The 22,795-nt window shown below is 39.8% G+C and overlaps 1 long non-coding RNA gene across 1 annotated transcript; it reads right to left on the bottom strand.

Moving 5' to 3' along the window:
- Positions 1 to 2,772: 2,772 nt before the first annotated feature.
- Positions 2,773 to 21,635, bottom strand: LOC147758200 (uncharacterized). The gene is made up of 6 exons (XR_015319483.1): positions 18,829 to 21,635; positions 18,510 to 18,593; positions 16,869 to 16,974; positions 16,353 to 16,653; positions 14,117 to 14,181; positions 2,773 to 4,631 (listed from the first exon to the last, which is right to left on the bottom strand). It is a non-coding gene; the product is annotated as an uncharacterized LOC147758200 (long non-coding RNA).
- Positions 21,636 to 22,795: the final 1,160 nt, after the last annotated feature.

Here is a 22,795-nt window from a genome sequence, read left to right as displayed (position 1 = left end):
TAAAATTACAAAAAACATGCACGGTAATGATTTCACTATGATTGCCGCAAATGGTTTCGCTTCAAATTTTAATTATTCTGCCTTGTTTGACATAAAAATGGTGCCCACCGCAACCTACGACCTCACTTGTTATGGATATACAATAACACACATGATCCAGAAGAAGGCGTAGTTCAGACCAGCCTATTAAACGGTTTCAAGGAGAAAAAAAAACAGGCTTTTCTTTGATAGGAATAATTCGGAACAAAGGAGAAATCCAAATAGGCATCTTCACGACGTACTTTGCAGAACTGAAGGTTTTCATAAATCAAACAATACATATACATTTGTAAGGTTATTATGGTTTCGTATGGACCAGGTATCTCTGTGTTATGTCTGGTATCGCCGTTGGGCATTCAATCAGACGGTCGTATCCCAGCATGAAACAACGCGTGCTTAGACTCGGACCCGAGCATGACAACGTAACTCCAAGATTAGCAGGCAAACATATCACCCACTAAGCTATCACGGGATTATTTTACATAGTGTTACACTCTATTGTGATTATGGTATCAATAGATTTTGCTTGGTTATTTATCCACGGACGTCACAATTGATCTTTAAAGCAGCGTTACAACATTTATTCAAGCAATAATTGTCCAGAAGTAAAGTTGTTTGCAGACTGTTTTTTTTCTGTTAGTTATACCGTTCATCATTTTAATGAAAAATTTTTTCGACCAAAGGGCTTGGTTCTGTTGCCAGTGTGGCATTTTATCTTGAATCCGATTTAACTATATAAAAACTCAGTTGTTGTTTATCATCAGTAGTTAAATGCTTCAAGCTTGATACTAAGTATTGCCGTTAAACATTGCTTTAGAAGGCTGGCTCTCAACCGTGTCTACGCTCCGTCCCAAAATTGATCAGACCGTTCCGCGCGTCACCACTGCACTATCACGGATACGATTGATTCAAGTAGTACCTAAATGAATATGCCTACCAATAGTAAGATATTTTTAAGCTACCCCATAGAATTTTTCGTGTGTTCATAAAGAGGGCATTGCTACCGCCCTTTATTGACGAACAGACCAACCCTTTTTTCGTTGTCTTCAAAAGCATTTACAACTGTGCGAAACTACACGCTAGCGACGTCTCGGGCTAGTAGCAATCGCTTGTATTAAAAAAAATCAGGAAGTTCACAGACAGCAGACGGAGGTACGCACCTCGTATTGCCCGATCAATCACTTTCTAGCTAACAGTCTTGTATGCATCTTCTCATTAATGCTAATTTGTGTACGGTCGCCAGTGGACACGTGTGAGGCAGGGAAGCATTTTTGAAGTTGGGGGAATTTGTCAATACGAAACGATACGCTGCTTGGTATAACTTTGAGTTGCGTTATATGAAATAATGTCCAGTCATCTGTCGAAGCGCCATCTAAATCTTCGGATAGTTCTTCGACGGACAACGTTTCTTTTTGTGTCGTAACGATGATGTTCTCGTAGGTCTGCCGTAGCCATGCGGCTGGAGCGCGGATCCGTTTGCCCATGAAATCTGAGTTGGCTAAATTGTCCTATGAACATTTGTAACGACTGTACGTCGGATGAGTTTTACAACGGTAGAAATATAATGCGCCTACAGTTGATCAAATCTCAGAACCGCAGCCGTAAGTAGAGAGGGGAAATAATGACTACGTGCAAGTTGTTATTCTTTGGTTAAAAATGTTACGCAACAATAATTCCAGTATTACCTTTTTAAGTATGTTTTTGTTTAAAAGTCAACGAGCAGCAAGAAGGATTCCACGTGCATGAGGCTGCATTTCTGGAAAAAATACGCAGGTCAGGGGTCGATGAACTTCAAGCAGCTGTAACAGGACGTGAGCTGACCCCCCTTAGAAATGTATACATATTGATTAAATTACGATGTTGAAGCTTTTCCTTGGGTTTCCTCGGTTGAAAGATGTTGAAGGTTCTTCTCCTTCGGCACATTTTAATGTATACATGATCCAACCTGCATCCAATGAATGATTCACATTTGAAGTCGCTAAGGCTGTGCCCGCCTCTACTTGCCACTCTTGCAAAGGTCAGTTCACTCATTACCACTGCAGACAGCTAAGGGTTGACACAAATTTTGAGCCGCTATAGCCATAATTCTTAGTGTTGCATCTGCGATGTCGGTTACAAAGGCCACATGGACTTGTCCGAATCGTTTCGCCCTGTTCTAAAATTGACCTAAGCACAGATCGACTACAAAGCAACACCTGTAGATTTACTTATCTGTAAAAAGAAATTTTATTAGATTTGTATGTTACGTGCTAGTTAATACGCAAGTTAAGTACACTTGTTTGTAAGTATACTTTGTTACATCATTTTGTGACGAATGATTACTCTAAGCGACTATGATACGCTTGTACATATGCACACATTTACTTGAATAATTAATCCCTGGTAAAATATCATCATAAATGAAAAATTGATTATTTATCAAGATTATAGAGGTAATACCCTAGAAGCCACATAGATGGATTCGATTTTGGAGTAGTAATACGAACTGAGTTGACAAAGTGCTTACTATTCCTATCCAAACAGATACTCGTAAAATAGGATTTAGGTTTAACAAGCTAGTTTTCGGGGTAAAACGACGGATCGTGCCTACCTATCAGGGAAGAGTCTGTACTTATATACAATACTCGTTTATTTGTAACTCCGGTTCTTTAAAAACAAAAAAAAAAAAAAAAAAAAAAAAACGATAAAGCTGAAGCGTATAGAAATCGCTTGTGAAACAGTTATCTACAGCATGCGTAGTAACTGAATTTGTAATTGTAATAACGTAGCTCATTGCAAGTGTCTGCATCTTTGTATCTGTGTGAGCTATAATTAGGCTGAAAATTTAAATAAGAAAGGTAACCTTTATAATATCATAAGAATCAATGATAACGATTCATCTCAATAAACCTGTGGTGGAAATGCGTTTGACCAGATTGGTACGCTTTCCAGCAGCACGTCCAGCAGCTTCTCATAGCAGACGACCCCCTGGGTCATATCAATATATTTTTCCATCCTCGTGTATGATATTAAATAAACTGTACCACAAGGAACAGGGTACACGTCCTTCGTTAACTATCTGAAACCCCCTGGTTATTTCCTACAAAAATTCCTCCAGTATATTCCTATAAAATACGATATACAACATTTTTCAATACTGTGGAGAAAAGAAAATGCCTATATCGACTGCTTAACGCGGCACAAAATATTGTTCTACCTTATATCAGCTCAACGATTTATCAATTTGAATCCGCCGGCAATTTTAGAGGAGTCATAACTGTCGATGTTACTTTGAAAATTGACGTTATCAGTACAATAATGTTCACTTCGATTACTTACTAAGTTACGTTTTTGCACAACATTATGTTTAGCTATTGGAAGCTGTTATTATTTGTACCTGTACCCAAAAAAAACGTTTCGACTATGTTTTAGCGAAGAAGTTGGAAGTAAGTGTGCACATGGCTTCGTATGACGCTACAAGTTACGAACAAATAGCTAAAAAATTGCTCTTTCTATTCGTATATTTCCTGAAAACATTTTCAATAAACTTAGACATAGTCAGATCACGCAAACTTACTAGAATTAAGATTATGCACGCGTGGAAGACAATTAACTAAATGAGAACACAATTAACTAATTAACGATATCAATTCATTTTAGGCGATAATTATAATTGCAAAAATTCAGGTGTCTGAGCAGTATGAAGTTCTTCACCGGACAGTTAAGTTAAATTTGCCGAGATCATGTCCCCACACCTTGATTATTTTATCCTCGTACAATTTCATCCCCTGCCAGATGAAATTTTCAATAGATCTTCAAGCGGGTGACGTTGTATACACCACTGTCTTCTATAGCCATCCGCCGCTTACAGATCACACTAAGCACACAAATCGCAAAATATCCCCTTGGAGAAAAGAAGGCAACGAGCGCTAAATTAATAAGGCGAAGGTTTCAATTCTTCTCAAGACGATGTTACGAAAGATTATAGAAATTACCATAATAAAGGGTCGCACCAAATCAATATCAATGCCCACTAGATTATTAAACAAAATTTTCACATCCGTGCAAATTCCAAATATGTGGCAAAACTATTTGCCCCATTTATTCCGTCCTATGAAAGAGATAGCGGTAAACGAGATCTGTCCAATACTGTCAGGAGAGTCACATCTTCAAATCGTGGGCAAAATCAAACGATCATCATTTGAGTCGTCATCATCATAAACAAATCATTTGAGTATTCCGAAAAATATATTGGAATTCATAGCTGGCTGAGAACTGGTGCCCAATTGTCGAACGTGCGTCTATACGGTAAAAGTGTTCGACCCAATCTACTAGAAAAAAATCGATTAGGCTATTTCGGTATTTAGACCTGTAGGGAAACATACTTGGGGCTTATATAAGATAATCCAAGGCTCTTATAGACATCCCGTCGAATTAGAAGACAAACTAACGAAATTCACCAGAATTGCCCAGTGTCATCTTTGCTACCTGTTTTGTATGTGTACGATTGGTACAACGTCTCAATGGTACATTTGTTCGTCCATGCAGATTATCTTCGCAGAGCTTCAAAGCAGATCTGCAAGCGCGAACTGGAAACAGCATCACTTCAGTGTCTGGAAACAGATGAACACGAACATCATCAAAACAAACGAAATGAATTTCCGTCTAGTCCCCTTGTGCTTCAAATGTAACGGCAGTATTTAGAAATGCTCTTGCGGCCAGCTGTTACATTTACATCTAAGGGTAGATAACATTATTGCCAAGACAGGATACAGCCCAGGACGCATGGTCTCAGCAAATGAGTAAGCCAACAGCTTTGTTGCGAAAGCGGGAGATTTAATGCCTCGAAGCTACTTTCCGCCATAGTTTGGCTCGCATCTAAGGGATCGTCTGGCATATTTTCGACATGTTCAGTCAGGTAATAAATAAAAATCCCCTTCCTTCCTTCCTTAAAGAAAGATGTAGTCAAGCTGAACTTCAAAAAGGGCAACGCTGAAAACGTCGTTTAAGCATCAATATTATATATGATAAATGGATTGACGTTTTACGGAATGCAAGTACATAAAGTCTGAATCCAAGCGCGATACATGGAGCATATCTCTCGAATTTCAGGTTACAACAAACAAGAATTTTGTGCAAATTCTACAATACGCCGAGTCTTGTGACATGGTGTCTGTTATCTTTTGTGTAGCATCTTTGACTGAAATATTTAAATCTAACTTTTTCTGGTTAATTTTCTGGGGTATAGCCGTTATATAACAGTTATACGCCAGAGAAGGCAAGTATGTAACTGCCGTAATTACGAAGGGGTACCAAAGAATTGGTTGCATATGCCACACTGCCATATTCTTTACCTGTCATATATTCTTTACCAATATGACAACATATGCAATAACGGGAACCACATTATGTTCAATTATTACATTAGTTCACAAAAATCTTGCATCAACCAGAAACGTGTTTCGTTTCTTTGAAATTCAGATGATGCTGCCAATACGATTCTTCCCACATCATCAAACACAGTCACGTAGAAACATAGTCACGAATGCGCTATTGTCACAGAGGCTACGCAAATAAGCTGCGCCTACGAGCGCGCCGTCCATGCCTTGGTCATCTAGTGGCCTCTTCCCCTAACCCAATTGTATGCCCAGCCTTTTGAGGAAACAAGGAACCAGTGTTTTATGCATGCCATTCATTTAGATGAATCGTCGCGCTCTTAGATATGTAGTGCTAAAGCGAAGAGAAGAGGATGCTAATAGCACGTTCTCATGCACGTGCATGCGGGACGTGAGTGTGCGTGTGGCCGTTTGGTCAAGGCTACCGGCATCGTTGCATTGTACTATAGTTGGCAGAGCAGAACGAAGGGGTCAATGTTTTCTGTCTTCTGTTAAACAGACACAGTCTACCCGGTGACGGCACAACCGAAAAACAATCGCAGGGAAATATAACGTATTAGATACTAGTGGGCCAGCGTTTTAAGGGCTGTATAGTTTAGCCAACAAATGGAGGACATCGGAGTGGCACTGTCAAACCAGAGTCGAATGAGTGGCTGGTGCCAGGTGCACAGAGAAGGGGAATCACCTCAATAATGAGATGATGAATCCCCGGGTGCTTATAACGGTAGCTTCGTCTGGTAGAGGAACTCATCCACTCGTGTGGATGAGTTCCTCTACCAGACCTCTACCACCCACACAAAGGGTGAAGCAAGGCTTTGGTGTAGTAAAGGTACTCACAAGATAGAAGGCTGTAAGAAGCATTGTTGCCATCCCAGTTATTGGTATGATGTATGGTTTACAAAGGATTAATTAAAGTTTCGAGAAAATCTCGGAGAACGCGTTTAAAAGGCAACGAAGCCTATTATTGTCTTTCGTGGAAGTAATATAGCGTTTGACGTAACTCTTACGCATGTGTTTCATTAGAGATTTAACTTATTCTCATTCGTGATAATGGTCTCGTGAAGTGTTACTGGGGGGGGGGGGGGGGGGTCTTAATTCCGTACCTACTATTCGCTCGATATATATACGATTCGAGAACACGATACCACTATATGTTTATAGTATTAGCAATCAGGTGGGGTAAAATTTGACTTAGACATAACAGTTTTCTTATTATACTAATCGTTACACCACAGACCACGATACTGCTGCTTAGCATGGCATCAGAAAACAGCATTCAATATAAACAATGTGGGAGGACCTAGCACAGGAGCAAATTTCTTTGTTTATCGCCTTTTCCATCAGTATAATTTTTCGTGGAAAACAAAAATGCGTCTGCATGTTTCTGAGTGTTATAGGCAAACGCTTCGCTTATTATCAGTGCCCTGATTGTTGCACTAAGGCATTGGTTGCTCCACAGTCCTGCGAATATACGGAGTTTATTCAGTTTCTGTGTGTCATTTATCGAACGTGCTTAAAATACGACCGACGCGCAAAAAACGTTTTTTTTTTAAGCGCGACGTCTTAAATATAACTACGTACGTATCTTCCTTATATTAGCAGTTCAATGGTGGTCAAATGGTCAATATTCACGATGCGCGCTCGTCCGTTGCATCGAGCGGTTGCGTACACAACAGCTTACTCAAAAGATTTTGTCGTTCTTACGAATGTTAGACTTATCCGGCTATTGGCCTGGTTCACGTTGCCTCTGGGGCTTCATCTCACCGTAAACCATTCAGGGTACGCGGCGTTTATTATGGATAGCATACACTATATGTATAATATGTTTGATCAGCATAGCAGACAGGATATGACCGGCGAGAAGTGAATAGCCTTTGCACTGATATATAGCGTGCAATACGCCGCCCACAATAGCTCCGTCACTAACCCAGTGATGATCAGCCAGAAACTGTAGTTGTTGATCATACCGAAGGCATAGTTCGTGGAAATACGTTCAACAACTTTTGCCGCCATCATTTCCGTTGGCTGCTCCATTATAGCATACAGCGTCTACGTCCTTGTGTTCTTTTATACGCAGACACAAACGATCTGGCGGATATAGCCTGATAGCAGCGTGAAGCGTTATTTGCGTTTGATCTAGCGAAAAACTGGGCAAAGATGGTGCTTGCGGGGAATTTAAAACCCCATGATGGCTTGCACTATTAGATTTTCGACTGAAAGAGATTGATGGTCCACATCTTGTCATTGATAAATAGAGACACATGTTGCCCTGCGTGTAAATAGTTAAGCTATAAAACAAGTGAAGCAAGATTGTTTTTACAAATACAACACTGTGTTTAACATTTACCGGTATCTAAGAGATTTGGTGGTAATCTGTAGAGAGTTCTCAATTGAACAGACGACTTGACAGGGTGGAAACCTTCGCAGAACCTTATATCGCACACGGGAAAGAAACAAGGTAGGAACCCAAAAGACTTTTTACCCATTCGCCTAAGGGGCGAACGCCGAAGGTCCGCGTAAAGAATGGTCCGCGCACTACTAGCGATCCGTATAAATGCGATACGCTCAAATAAAATATGATCGATTCTAAACAAAAACTAATTTCCGTCACAAAAAATTTCGAATCTAATTATACGAGGCACTGCAATGTACTCTTGCCGATTTAATAAGCCCACCCGAAGGTCTATAATATTTGTAGATTGGCCACCAATGATTAAATGACCGGCTAGAAATTTAGCTTTGGTAATTGGTCCACACCGTATTTTGCTTCTCCTCAGCTTTCGTCGTCATATAATTAACTAACTAGTATATGTTCATATAGGTCCAGGTAGAAACTCACTGAATTTAGTCTACAGACAACACATAGTTTTTACTTGTAGATATACCGTTTTTTTAAAAAATTGTTGAGTTGTCCAAATTTTGCCACCACTGAACGATTGTTTGTAAATTTCATTCGTTTTAGCAAAAATAAAGCTTCTATTATACACAGGTTAAATTTCATAAGCGGCGGATTTTTTTGGTGAATTGAGTAATTCTATGTATTAAACGTTCTGTATCTTTTCTTCAACTCAGCAATTCATAAGATCCATAAGATTTTACGTAACAAATAAAACCAATACTCTCCTAATACTCTTCATATGTCTCACAGTGTCTACGGAAACCAGACAGTGTAATATAGGCCCCGACAACCAGGCCGTGCAAGCGTTACGATCCATAGAAGACGATCCTGATCCTATAAGGCCCGTTACAGTCACCGATGAGAGCGAAGGCGGTCTTCACGATTTTCTTCGACCGTCCAAAATTCATCATGAGTTAATGTCGCCACGACGACCAAACAGTACAACCCAGAATTTTCACGCGGATCTGTGTGACGCGAAAGGACAGGACTGTTTAACGAGGCCTGGGTTCTTCATTACGATAATGCACCGGCTCACACATCACTACGCGCAGTTTTTGCAAGAAACTTTAATTCTTCCAACCATTGTATTCGCCGGGCTTAGTCCTCTACGACGTTTTGCTACTCCCAAATATTAAGAAATATATCAAGAAAGTCTCTAAATGGAAAATCGCTAACCGAGACGATCGAATCTGAAAAGCGTTTAGAAGACTGGAAAAATAAGTAGCGACATAAGTGTATTGCACCCAACGGAGCTCACTTCGAGGGGAACAATTTGAATTAGAATGATATACTCAACTGGAACAAACGATTGGGTCATTTCTGAGCAAAAAGTTGTGCATTCGAATGTTACGACCACTGCCATCTTCCGACACACCGTAGTAATATCTATCACAGTATAACTGTTACTTAAAGTGGTCAACAATATAAACACGAGACCACGATTTTTGTGTTGTTAACTTATTCGTTTAATCGTCAACCTTGAAGAGCATTTTTGAGAAAAAGCAAATAGCAGATTAGCGCAAAACCGTATAAATCAGTCCGCGCGAGAAATCGTGGCGAGGATCCTCGCTATCCTAGCTGGTTTTAATACAGTACGTAACCGACGTACAAGCCTATCGTCGGATGCACTCGTTTTTAAAAGGTTAGCGGTGGTCCAAAAACATTGCGATGTATGTTGGACTGGTTAAATAGTCTTTAGCTATTATCTATAGCTTCTGTAGAAATTTTTGGCCGCTGTTGGTACCTATGCGAATTTCGGTGGAGAACTAGGCGAAACAATTGATGCAAAAGGCCTAAAACCGAACATAGTTTTCTGCCTTACGTTAAGGTCGTGTTGAATCCATGTTGACCGGCTATCAATGCTCTAGAAAAGCACGAAGACCTTGCTTAATTTATTTGAATTTGATGAAGATGCGAATCAAGTTTCAACTTGAAAGTTAATGTATTTTAAGTATCTATAAATTTGTCGTCTCTTCGGGAAAATGTACTTAAGCAGTCATTTCCAGCCAACACAACCGCTCAGCGTAGACCATGTCAAAGGCAGCAGTCCATCGGGCCTACTAATCACCTCAACATTTCATCCGTTAAACCGCACCGTGACTGAATAACACTTTTCAGTAAGTACCATCATTTAGGCCATCTTGCAAATCCGATCTGAGGTAAACTAGAATATATGCAACGAACTTTAGGCGTCAATGGTCGATCTGAATCTCTCGACAAAATCTCTAGAAGAAACTTAAGTTGCGTCTCCAATTTTTTTTTCGAATTTATGTTGCTGTCAACGTCACTGGTACCGCCAATTCGCAATTTGACTTTCTCTCATTTTTGTATTTATCTTCGTACGACTTACGCACGTGACGCAAAACATCAACGTCTTACGTTCGTTCGAGACGTTTTATCTTTCCGTATATATAGTGCTTCTGGGTATGAAGTATTATAAGTTATGTACACTGTTACTTGTTTCGTTTCGGGCGACGCTATCCTGCAGACATCACTCACTTCACTCGGTAACAAAATTGTCGTGCGAAAAAAAAACAGCTTCGATTTCTTTCGACACGAATAACAATACACGCGTACGCGTGGCTGTTTCACGGTTCTTCTATACTCTGTCGCATAAAAACTACTCTGCGTTTTTATTAGCCTCGTAGCGTAATCACACTCGGGTGAAAGCGTAATGTATGCAAAAGGCTCGAGGGTTCTTTAAAACCGTTGTCAAGTTTAAAGCCGAGACAGGATTACGCAGATTGAGTGAGTGTTCGAAAAATAAGAATAGGACGAGTTGGGCAGGTAATCGATTTCAGCATGTGTGGACCTGACCCCTTACGAATACCATAAAAATGATCATTCACGACGGGAGGTTTGTAAAGCGCCCTATAAGCATGGATGTTTACCTTTTTTTTCTCTGTGAGCAACGTTCTTGACTGCTCGCTATTGCCGGAAGCAGTTGCTTCTAGGGTCGTCTCGTATTTTTCGTAATATTTTTTCTATATGAAGGCGCTAGGTAGAGTTCAACAGACATTTATATGTCTCTTGAGCTTCTCCAACGGTGCCCATCATGATTCAGTTGATTTTCAATCGATAGACATCAGTTAGGTGGTTATATTGATTGCACTTGCTTATAAGCTTTCTTCAGGCGTTGTTGACGCTCCACTCTATTGGAGAAAAGTCATCAATATCTCAGTACGAAAATACCAATTAAATAACGAGTACGTTTTTACTTGTTTTGCATGTACTTTCAATTCCAATTGGAACCGAGCCCATTTTCAATGCTGAACTGAATAGACGGGACTTGTTGAGGAGTATACATCCTGTATGGCCTAAATTAAACTTAAATACTATATAATTATCTAGACGCAATACGCTTACGAGAAATTCCATCCAGCGTCATCCTAGAAATGGCCATAACACAAATAAGAAAAAGACTATGTCCATTTGTTTCCCGAACGAAGCAAATCTCTATAGCAAACGAAGGCTCTTACGCAAGTGATTGACCCCTGTGCTTTTGCACTACTTAATAATGAAATGACGATTTAAAGATTGCGACATAACGCCAACCGAAGCTTCCTATACGAATATAGGCCAGACCTACTGAGCAGTGCTCTTCCTTATTGGTCCGGCCAGTCGTTGTTAGCAGATGAGCTACTGATTAATTCAGCAAAGCAAAATAACATTGGACATATATGTACGTACGTCACCAGATTCAGTCGTTCGTAACTGGCGTCGCTGTTCGTCAACAACACAAGTTTCATTTTACAGCAACATGTAGAGACATTTTCACTCGATCGTCTCAAAGATCAAGAGAGCCATCAAATTCTATAGAGCACTCCGGCTCCTGCGCCTTCAACTACCGAACGAAGACGAAAACGAGACTATGAAGCGAAAGACCCATTAGGCCACTTTTGTCCTGTGAAGAAGAAATCACGCAGTACCTAAAGCCGCAAATTTGCACAGGCACAAAAAGGGCACGCAGCGCCTGCACAGACTGAGAGGCTTAATCATAATAAGTCCATTGAAAATTAATTACTATGCATCATGAATCTAACACAAAATGCAAAATGGGTTCCGCTAAACGGGCTACTGCCGATCAGTCATTGCTAGAATTCGCTGCGTATCTCTAGCGGATTAGCAGCCGTCTCTCATTTGCAGGATGAGTAGAAGAATAACACGTTATTAGTGTACAATACTATTGCGCATGCAGATATCCAATGCACAGCGTAATACCAATATCTCATAAAAAAAAAAAACCTAAAATAGCCTATGCGTTGACTCGAAGATAGAGGGTCGTCAAGGCAATATTTCGCGTTGCCATCGATATCATAGCTATAAAGTGATTTTTCTAAAAAAATCAAGCTAGTCCAATTGCTTTCGACACCCGGCTTCAAGCGTATAGATATAGTTCATCTAAACATGGCCTGTAAGTGTTCTTTTACCACCATGAACAAACGAAAAATACAAACATCCGCCTAGTAAAATGGAAACAACCATCAAGTGGCATTCTGTTCTATAAATAAACAAACGGCGTCCCTGTAAGCTTTCTTCTTTGTACGGCAGAAGGTTTCCAATCAATCACAAACGCTGTCTAATAAATCGTATGTGATCTACGCCAAACTGGTTCGCCTCAGGTCGAAGGTTTCATTGTTTGGGCGTGCCTAGAATGACACAGTTAATATAAAAAGCTTCTGAGTGAACGCCGATATTATTATTAATAAAATAACCTTGGTCCGAGGCAGCGTGTCTGTGTGTGTGTGTGTGTGTGTGTGTGTGTGTGTGTGTGTGTGTAGGTTGCCGATTATCTAAAAACCTGTGCTGGGAGATTTCAGAATAAAGTTCCCATAAAATAGATGTTGAATTTACGTCTAAATAGGGCCAAGTCGATCAAAACAGACCGCAGCGAAAATGACAGCAAAAGTTGTTTAACAATGTTTTCGATCCTTAGTGTATACCAGTTTTTAGCTTTGCAGTTTTTTTAACTTAACGATTACCGAACGTTTATTAGATTGTCACAATTATTTCTGCGTCCACTTATTTAGTAGTATTTTTTCATCAACTTACTAATTCTATTCAGATATTATGGGTAAAAACTATTTGATAGTACGGAAAGGGTGTCGGCATCATGATTGTGTCAAAAAGAATCGTTCGAACACTTTCTTCTTGCGTCATCCACTATTCCCCCCGTATGCCCAATGAGTAATTTCGTTGATATACGTCACCCTTTTCTCAGCACAGATATCTCTTGTCGGGTGTACCCAATGAAAAACGTTCTATTCAGTTGGCCCACACGCTGGTTGGTGGGCCTAGCAGGCTGACCTGGATACGAAAAATAGGATGGCGTTAACTACTAATCGTCGATCACGAAAACTACCCTTCAAAAGTATCGTTGGTTGGCCAGGTCTGCTTAAATAGGATGCTGGGTAAGAGGAATTCGAGGCAGATAGTAGTAAGGAACACTCATACGGAAAAATAATTTTCGAACATTTCTTAATCTACTTTAAGGATTTTTCGAAGGCTGTCATGAAGGCTCTATGGCTTATTCATCAGCTGTTACACTACCTAATGACAAGTACGGCTATTTATTCAATGAGCGATTCAGTCTCTCTTCGGGAGTGCCAATCACGAGAAGATGACTTTGCGACTCCGGTACCCAGGGACGCCCGCCACGACTCCGTTAGATTGGGCCTCGTTCTGTTTTTGATTGTAACTTGTTATTTTAAATTTTTCGAAAACTTTACATAGGACATGGAGCTACGAAAAATATTGGTTTTCTATTGGGTAACGATGCTTCGAAGTACTGACACAGCACAGAATTGCGCCAGGACAAATAAGACCTTTGCAACATGTTTCGTCGCAGACTTTTGCTTCGCAGACGCCCGACATGCACAATTTCGAAGGCGGTGAAGAAAATGAAGCATATAGAGCTGCGTATCTTTTGCGCGCGTTCAAAAAGCTGCGTTTTCTTTTTCAAAACTCTACATAACATATGCGGCCGTTTTCGTGATTGGCCGAACACTTTGCAGCTCTGTCCCTAAATAAATTTTGAGAAAGCATTGTAAAGCTTTAAGTCTCATAAGTATGTGGCCGTGTCTTCGCTGTAATTAATGCTTAATTTTCAATACGAATCCTCTCCTCTATATATTACTTATTAAATCTAACACTGATTTGGAAAGTCTGAGCTATATAGTTAAATAATGTGCCTCTGAGGATTTAAGAGTTTACCGAACGAAGATTTTGAAAATTCTATGCTTCGCAATACGAGAAGGCAATGTCGAAGACCTTTCATAAGATGAGGAGTGGAGTGTTCGCGCACCTGTTGATAAAACCGCCGGCGAACGGACGGGTAGAAATTTCCGATATCGATAGAAACTTCGCGATCTGGCCGAAAAAAAAAAGAAAAAGTTTTCAGTCATGTTAGCGAAAGCGATGAACCTATGAAGACGATTCAATATAAGATAAATTAATCATCTCGTAACGAAATGAAGATATTTACAGGAAAATAAAGTGCTTCGAAGTATCTTGCGTATATGGAAATTAAAAATAGCCTCTCAGGTTCCAATGATTGCATATGTAGCAGTAAGTGGATGCGTTCTATCTCGCGAGCGTCCACGCGCCCACATAAAACGCTACTGTTTTAAAAATGTGGTTGGTAGTGAATTGACGATAATTATAATCTATTTAGGTAAAAAGTAGTAGAATACTAAAGGACGAATTTCGCTGGGCCCAATAGAACATACACATACATATTATGATAAAGGTCCAAAAGCCGCCATTATCCTTGCACTTGTCAGATCAACCCTTGCGTATGTGACTGTGAAATGGGTAGTCAGATTAATGCGGTGGGGGGATAATAACCTGGTGGTCGATTAGGCGACCATAGCCATTTGCTCCAGTAGATACACAATATGGCTTTTATCAGCATTCTAAAACTAACTATTATTAGAAAGCTGGACTGGTAGAAAGTGATGTCTGATGGTTAGAGAGTATAGATCTAGTAGGTCTCAAGTCCGACAGTTCAGAAAAGAGGTCCACATCACCTAAAAATTTGAGCCTTTTTTTTAAAAAAAAGTATGGAGCGCAATGAGTACATTGGGGTCGTCCTGTTTCTTAGCAGTTCTTACAGTTTGTAGAACGGGGTTTTTAATACCCATTCACTATCAAGTTTGAAGTGATTTGTAAAGCGTTCGTTAAAATTGCATATTTTATACATATCTGTCCTCTGCTCTGCAGACGATGGCTTTTTTTGTACACGCGTAAATCGAGTCATGTTGTTAATCCAGAGATACCCACGTTTGTGACATCCACTTTTATCTTATTTTTATTATTATGGATATTATGATCTTCCTCTGACCATATGACCATAAAAAATTCAGCACATATTTGGAATTAAAAAGGCTTTTTTGCTCGCCAGAAGAAGATACCGTTTAAACATGTAGATTATTGCCATGTTTTTTTTATAGAAGAAATCGTATCTGTTACATTTAGATTTCTAATATCTGATCCAGGTTCCCAAAAAATATAATAGTACATGATTTCTGGTTTACAAAATAATCGCTTACCCAAACTTTCGATAACTAAATCTTTCCCGAGAAAAATATTATTATTTCATTTTATAGTACCCTTCAAGGACGATGATCTTAAAGTTTGACGTGCTGTCGCGATACTTTGTTTCGCATAAAAACCATTTAATCTATTCACGCAAAGAGCAACACCTTGCATGCCTTACTTAATAGAAATATCTGCCCATTTGGCCTTTTTACTGCTAGTGGAAAGCATCAGTTTTTACCATTGCGACATGGCAACTTTATCAGGTTGCATGGCAGGACCATGGATACTTCACTGCGCTGCTTTACCCCAGATAGTAATTTTGTGTTTCTTGGGAGACCCATTCAGCTTTTTTTCTGCGCGGAGAAGTCTGCGCGGCGATGTTACGTTTCTAATATAGGGTCAAAAGCTACGTCTATCAGGAGCAGTCATGCATGTAGACTTACCTGGGGTTTCTCGAATACACCTATATAGCTGTTCAAGCAGTTTTTTTTTTTTTTTTGTATAAATGGGTCAAATTATACTTCTTCAAATCAGCAATTAGCGAACGTTGAGATCTGAAGAAGCGATCACCGCGTTCGTTCTATTCTTCACGGTTAACATAATTGCTATGGCAATCGTGAACGACAATTATACGACACTCAAGACGCAACGCACATGTCCCTTCCTAAATAGAAGACGCTGCGGAAAGCAGTGCCGGAAGAATTGACATTGAGTACTATTGACGTCCATAACTGGAGTCGGGACGTGACCAAGACAGCTGACTACTGATGTACAGTGACTTCAAATAGAATGTGTTACGGCATAATAATCATAATAGCATAGCAGTATTAGATGAAATAAAACTATAACGGAGTTGCCGGGCTTTTTTGAAAAGCGTAGACAGTTCATGGATTTCTGGTCACTTGTATGCGAGAAGTAGATCTCTATGTAAAAGTTCAGCTGCACAATTGTCAGTCATATCATTGGATCGCAAGTTTCCTTATTTCCAGCGATCTGCGTACCATGAGCAGAAGGATCGCTGGGATGCTTGAGAGATATTGTCGTTTCGAGAATAGCAAATACGCCATGGCTTGGATCATCCGATGTAACATATGACAAATACAACTTTTGGCGCCTAGTGTAGAGGATCATATCGAGTTCGTCTATCGGTTTTTCCCTTTGCGCAAACACATTGAAGTTGCTTTGAGTGTATAAGATGGAGTAACGTTTGCCATACATAGTCTGCAGTTCTAAGACTTCTCAGGACTCCGACTGGCCGCGGCACCTGCCTATGACATCGAAGGAAAATATTCTGTTTTCCAGCTGGAAGAGAGATGAGCAACAACGACGGGCTCGTTAATCGAATTATTTTTTATATTTAGCGTTGCGACTAATTTGTACACTCGTCTATGCGACCTACAATGCTATACTGCCATATGATTATAAGGAAATGCTTGAGTCGGAAGAGCTGAGCATTTGCCACAGTCGATCGTTAGTTGGCAGTAAGGAGCTTGTTCCTAATCGTTATGCGTGCTTACCCTTGTTATACAGTGTGGACTAATTACAGCTGGACGTAGAATCTGAATGACGTTTTTCGTTTACTCGACCGATCAGAATCCGTATACATTCTCCAAGCGTAACTGGCTAAGAGAAAAAGATTCCAAGTAAAAAAAAAATCTTTATCTTTCTTACTCCCTGTGATCGACAACGACATAATGATGCGGACGTATGTGTTGTTAAGGGAAGTACCGTTGAAAGTGATTTTTCTGAAACCACGTAGTCTTGAATAGTAAATAACGTTACCTTAACGTTACAGTAAACGAGGCACGAACAGTATATGATGCGTCTCTACTGAATTATCCCCCTGAGGCTGGGGTAGAGGTAGTATAATTCATTTCTACTTAGAAAAATACAGGCTGTATTGTACGAATGTTAAAATACGTTCAAGGGGTGATATACATAGCCTTCGAATAATTTCGAAACATCCGCGATGAACGTCCCGCATGCGACCGCTGATTTGGAGAGAAAAAGACACTGTAATGTTCAAATACTGAGAGGATTGCTTCCCAGATAAGGTGGCAGGTCATTATATTTCATACAAAAAGAGCACACACATATTGCGTTTTGAAACTACGGACCGTCGTATCCTATTTCATAGAACAAGATGTAAATAAATGATACCTAAATATTTCGCAATGCAGAACTTGTATCAAGCTGTTTGTTTGTAGCTGTCAAATAGCCAAGTTTTGCCTTATAATGCACTATTTACAATTCGCAGGTGTCGCTTGTTTTCAAGTCTGTAGGTCGTTATATAGGGATTTCAGAGGAACGGTTCTTCGAAACCAGATCAGCAATGGGTTTCGTTGTTTTTATCTGCGGAAATGTGCTCAGAAACAGTTAACACCGAGAGTCGGTAAAACTTCATTTGTGTCGTAGTATATTTTACGTTGTTGTTATTATTTAATGGCAATCACCAGCTTTGAAAGTAGAAACCTCCAGATAGGACTCATATTAAGAACAACCTCAATACCGCGCAGACGAAGCCCATTTTCGTATGTTCCTGATTACTTTCTGTCCCTATAGAAGCAAGTTTAGGCATAGGTGCAAGCTACTTTCTATACTTTTATCGTGTTGTGCAATGCACGCTATATATTTTCAGCAGCAGGCATATGTCGAATAAATCCCTTTTACGTCCTCTCAATTCACACATATAAAGTACAGGAGAAAGATGGGTGTACTGCCGTCCACTTTCATAAGTGCTGCATAACTCATGCGAATCCATACGTTTAAAGATGACTCTGCAGGCTCGCGCACAAGTTCGTAGTAGGCTCAAAGGGAGCCAATAAAAGTTACTAAGGATGTATCGAATCCATTCTGTTACTGCGCTTCACTCGGCAAAGGTCGCATGCTTGCTTGAATTTTCCCTCACGCTCATCTCAGCCTTCCTGCAGTTTGCATCGATGCGAAAATGACATCGTCCCGCTGAAGATACAGCGTGGAGAGCTGGATGGGCTAGATTGTGTGAAGACAAATTGAACTGCTAAAAAAAAATCGACACAATGAGCTAAATCCATTCTCTTCTGGAAGTGGAAGAGGGAGAAGCCGAAAGCAAGCAACGGATGAAAGGAGCGCCGGAACCCTGAATAATAACTATGACATTGAGCAGGTCGCTAACTAACCGTTCGTCTGTTAGGTCGACAAGAGAATCGCTGGTCTACTCGTTGAGAGTCGGACTTTTTCGTCGTGCGGTGTCGTCCTCTGTCCTGTTGGGACATCATGCACAAAGGGAAGAAAAGGACAATAACAGGCAAATCTTTTAAGTGAAAGCCACATTCGATTCGATCTAATCCAAGTGGTGCATGAATATCAACAAGTCATCATGTGAAGGAACCCATCGAATTAGAGACAGAAAGGCTTTCAGTTAGTTAATGTGGTTATAGTATGCGTAGGTCTACTTAATGTTGTCAAAAAGCGAAAAGCTGTTAAAAAAACACTTACCGATTATGGAAACTATAATCATTGTGGTATTACCACATTTTTTAACAGTTGACCAAGTTTAAAGCGATGCGTAGCTGAGATGGTCTTCGAGGAAGATTGCTTATAGCGGCGTGATTTAATCACATATAAATCAATGCTGAAACAACATGTAAAATTTTGTATTTTTGACATAAAAATGTATTTTTGGCATGCTCCACGTCTTGCTGTCACGGCTTAATCTCTCTCGCTGCCGTTTTTACTGCTTCCACTAGACACACGTGCGAAAACGCGTTGTAATTTGGCCAGATCGTTATTGAAGAAATCAAACTTGACAACAGTTTAAGTTAAATTACGTACGAGAAGCATTTTTGAGATAGTACTCTCATTGTTGTACATTGTTGTCAGGTTGAGGTAATTTATCATAGGGTTAGGATTATATGAATTACTAGCGAGAGCGCATAGATCAGTACTGCAAATGGCAACATCAATTGATGAACATAAAAAAGGGGCTTAAAACTTTTTCCATCCATTTATTTTACGATCCTTATTTACAACCCCTATAAAATGCATTAATTCACAATTACTATTAAAATGAATTGTAATTTTATTTCACACTCTAAGACTGCGATTCTCTGTGTCCAACTGCGTGGCCGTGGTCGTCATTAGCTCGTGAAGTTGAATGTATCGAGAACAAAGATGGCCCCGTTTCGACAGCATACAATGAGCAAACTGGACAGATTCTAGATGGACAGACACCTCATTCTAGCTTGTCCTGAAAGGATGTACTGAATCAGGATTCGTCGTGTTACGCGGTAACTGTAAAACTGCATGCGACTTAGATCAGACTTTCCTATCAGAATCCTTGCAAAGACACCGACCTGGACTCTACGAGGTGAGCAAAGTTTTCTTTTTATCGATTCTTTCGATAATTATATAGATGATTATCCTTTGCTTTTCTCATTATTTCGAGTAAATCGAAGAACGGAAGACCAAATCAGTCTGTAGTCCCACTACAGGGACGGTCAAAAGACCTAGAAACGCTCAAACCATTAGGTAGCTGATGTGTCTAACGCTATTTCTTGTTCGTATATTTATAAACGGAACTTATCTTGTAATGGTTATTGGTAGAATGGGCAGCTGGTGGTGATGAGTAGCAAACTCAGCGTTAGACTCGCGATGATCACGCGTTTGCACGCCTTTTTCGAAGTTATTGCTGTTCCAGTCTCCTATATGACCATTCTAGATTTCATCTCATCGTCTCGAGAAGCGTACTTCTATTATCTGGCCTTTTTTTTTGGTTAGTTTTATTCTGACAGTATACATTGCTAAAAGGTTTTCTATGAAGACAAAAATTTTCAATCTTTGCGTGTTAGCCTGTTTGCGTTATCGTCTCAACTCCCGAAGTACTTTATCGCTGAGAATAATACACGTTCTTCGAAATCTAACCCGCTATATTGCTACACTCATGGAGGACAACGAGGTAAAGTGGACTAGCTTTGGAATACATTTCTGTGTAAATTGTTGAGCTATCTCTTGCTGTTTTTTGTAAACGAGTTCCATCGTCTCGCTCTGTATAACAGAATGGCCACCTTTGCGAACCATTGTGCCTATTTCACCAACTGTAGCTGAGGCCTAAGGAAACCAATATTATCCACACGGTAGGCCTGTGTATTGATATCGATCTAAACCCACAAACTTTAGGTGACATTTTGGGAAAAGGATATCCCGCGTTATTACAGTATAGCAGGCGACAACGAAGCCAACATTTTAATTCTAGCTCAAGGCATGCTTGTTGTAGGTTTACGTCTAAGAGATTGGCATAAATGGTTAAATGTGTATTCGACCGAGGTCTGCAAGTCTGCGAGCTATGCTTCACTGTATTGCTCATTGAATCGTTCATTAAAACAACTCTTGTTACGCCCTTTTTTTTTTTTTTTATATATTCAGTGTATAGCTTTCGATAACTTCACTAGCAAAAACTGTCGCAATAAACTATGGTCGTCTTTTACGTATCGCGAAATGCATAGAAGTCTAGAAAGACACATGTGAAATAATAAACACGAAACGTCTTTGTAAAGCTAACAAAGTTGAGCACTACGTGGAGAGTTAGAAAAAAGATTACCATTCAATGTCTGCTGAAATATCTGTTCGCCAATCTGCCTAGCGTCTAATAACGGAAGGCATTATCACCAAACTATCCCTGGAACATCCTATATTCATATCTGTAACCGCAGCATCTCGATGAATCCAGTGCTCTCCTTAAGGAATATGTGTTTTCTTCAATAAAAGAACAACTGAAGGTTGCAAACCTTCAATGGCTCTTTTATTGAGCTGGTTCAACGACTATTGGTGGTTGAACGAAGGGTAAGGTGAAAGTGTGTCAAGTCCGGTGAGGTACGTTCGTCCTACCCTTCCAACGTCCAACGTCTAATAATCCTACGGTTAATCGGATAGGTTTGCGCAAGCATGGATTTTCTAGCTCTTTTTAGAGCAACAGATATTTAAATCAATAATTAAACAAAATATATACACTTTATTAATTATAAACTTATCAATAGGTAGCTTAGCTCGTTTGGAAGATGAGGCGAAACCGAATTCTCAGTTGAAACAGCATCCGTGTCAGTCCAGGGACGCTGATGATTCTATTGCTGATATAGATGCAGCTCACCTTTACGTCTGCTAAGAATATGCTTCCTTACTCAATTTGTCTAGCGGCACCGTATTGGGGATCCACAAATTTACCCCTTTCCATTTGTATCGACACAATAGCATCACTATCGTAGTAAAGCTCATACATTGCTGAATTTTGGGCTGTAACCGTCGTAAATCTTCGTGGGCCTCGACAAGCCGCTCATATAGAAACGGTGTTTCATTAGAAGCATTCGGATGTTCGAGTTATTATGCTACTGAAAGCATCAAGTTAACGTTAAACTTTTTCTGATCTTTAATAGATTTTCCGCACATAAACAAGGCATGATCTAAACCGATTTGCAGTTCGGGACAGAACAACACATAACTATAATATTTGTGTCGATAAAGAAAGTTATTTACTTATCCCAGTTGCCTGAAGGAGGCCTATGGCAAAGTGCGTAAAGGTAAGTTTATCTTATCGTAAATCAATTGAAGCAAAGCGTAATGTTCTCTGTGACAAAAACAGTCGTAACGATTCGTTAACTTTACGAATATTTATCAATGAGGCCAATTCGAAAGTTAGCATCCTGTCTCATAACCTTATGATTCTATTTAGTCATGATAGTATGAGTTACTAAATTTTTTTGACGCTCGCATACTTGAATTTATATTTTCTGTATGGTTGTGCCTCGCAGACATCTTGAAGTCGATCGTTTTGTGCACACATTTTCTTCATTGTACAAAATATTGCGTAGCATTGTGCATCTCGTCGGTGACGCTCCACGACATATCTACTGCCTACCTAGGTTACTAGCAATAATCAACTTCTTCAGGTGGCCACCCCCTCAGATCGCTACCTCGAAACTGTAAGTTTTTTTCTGAAAACGTTGTTCGTCCCTTCATAGAGCGTTACAATAGATTGTATATATGATGTAGCTGGAGGCCAAACACCTTCCAGAAGAATGTCAACGTTCAAACTTCAATTTTCCCAATATCGTTTAAAGTTCCACTCCGTTTAACTTAGTAGTTGGTAGAAGGGATTAGAAAAAAAGCTGCCTTCGCGATATATATATATATATATATATTTGCGAAATCGTCAGGAAATGACGCAACTTCGTTACATCGTTTTGTCCCTCGTTCTTTTGAAATTCTTTGAAATTAAATTTACTTTTCTTACTCGTCACCGATCTTGGACTTGGGGACTTTGTGCTTCGCAAGTTTACGATGTGCAGGCAGCGCACATAACTAGTTTTTGTAACGCAAAGAATCAATCACAATTTAAACAATGCCACTAATTCTCCCTTGTCATGGTCACACGCTATGGACATACTTGAAGAAATATTTAAGAAGGTCCTCT

The sequence above is a fragment of the Varroa destructor genome, unplaced genomic scaffold, assembly GCF_002443255.2.
Source record: "Varroa destructor unplaced genomic scaffold, Vdes_3.0 BEIS01000001.1, whole genome shotgun sequence".
Lineage (NCBI taxonomy): Eukaryota > Metazoa > Arthropoda > Arachnida > Mesostigmata > Varroidae > Varroa > Varroa destructor.
The sequence above is the reverse complement of the archived record's forward strand: the minus strand, read 5'-3'. Positions and strand labels throughout refer to the sequence as shown.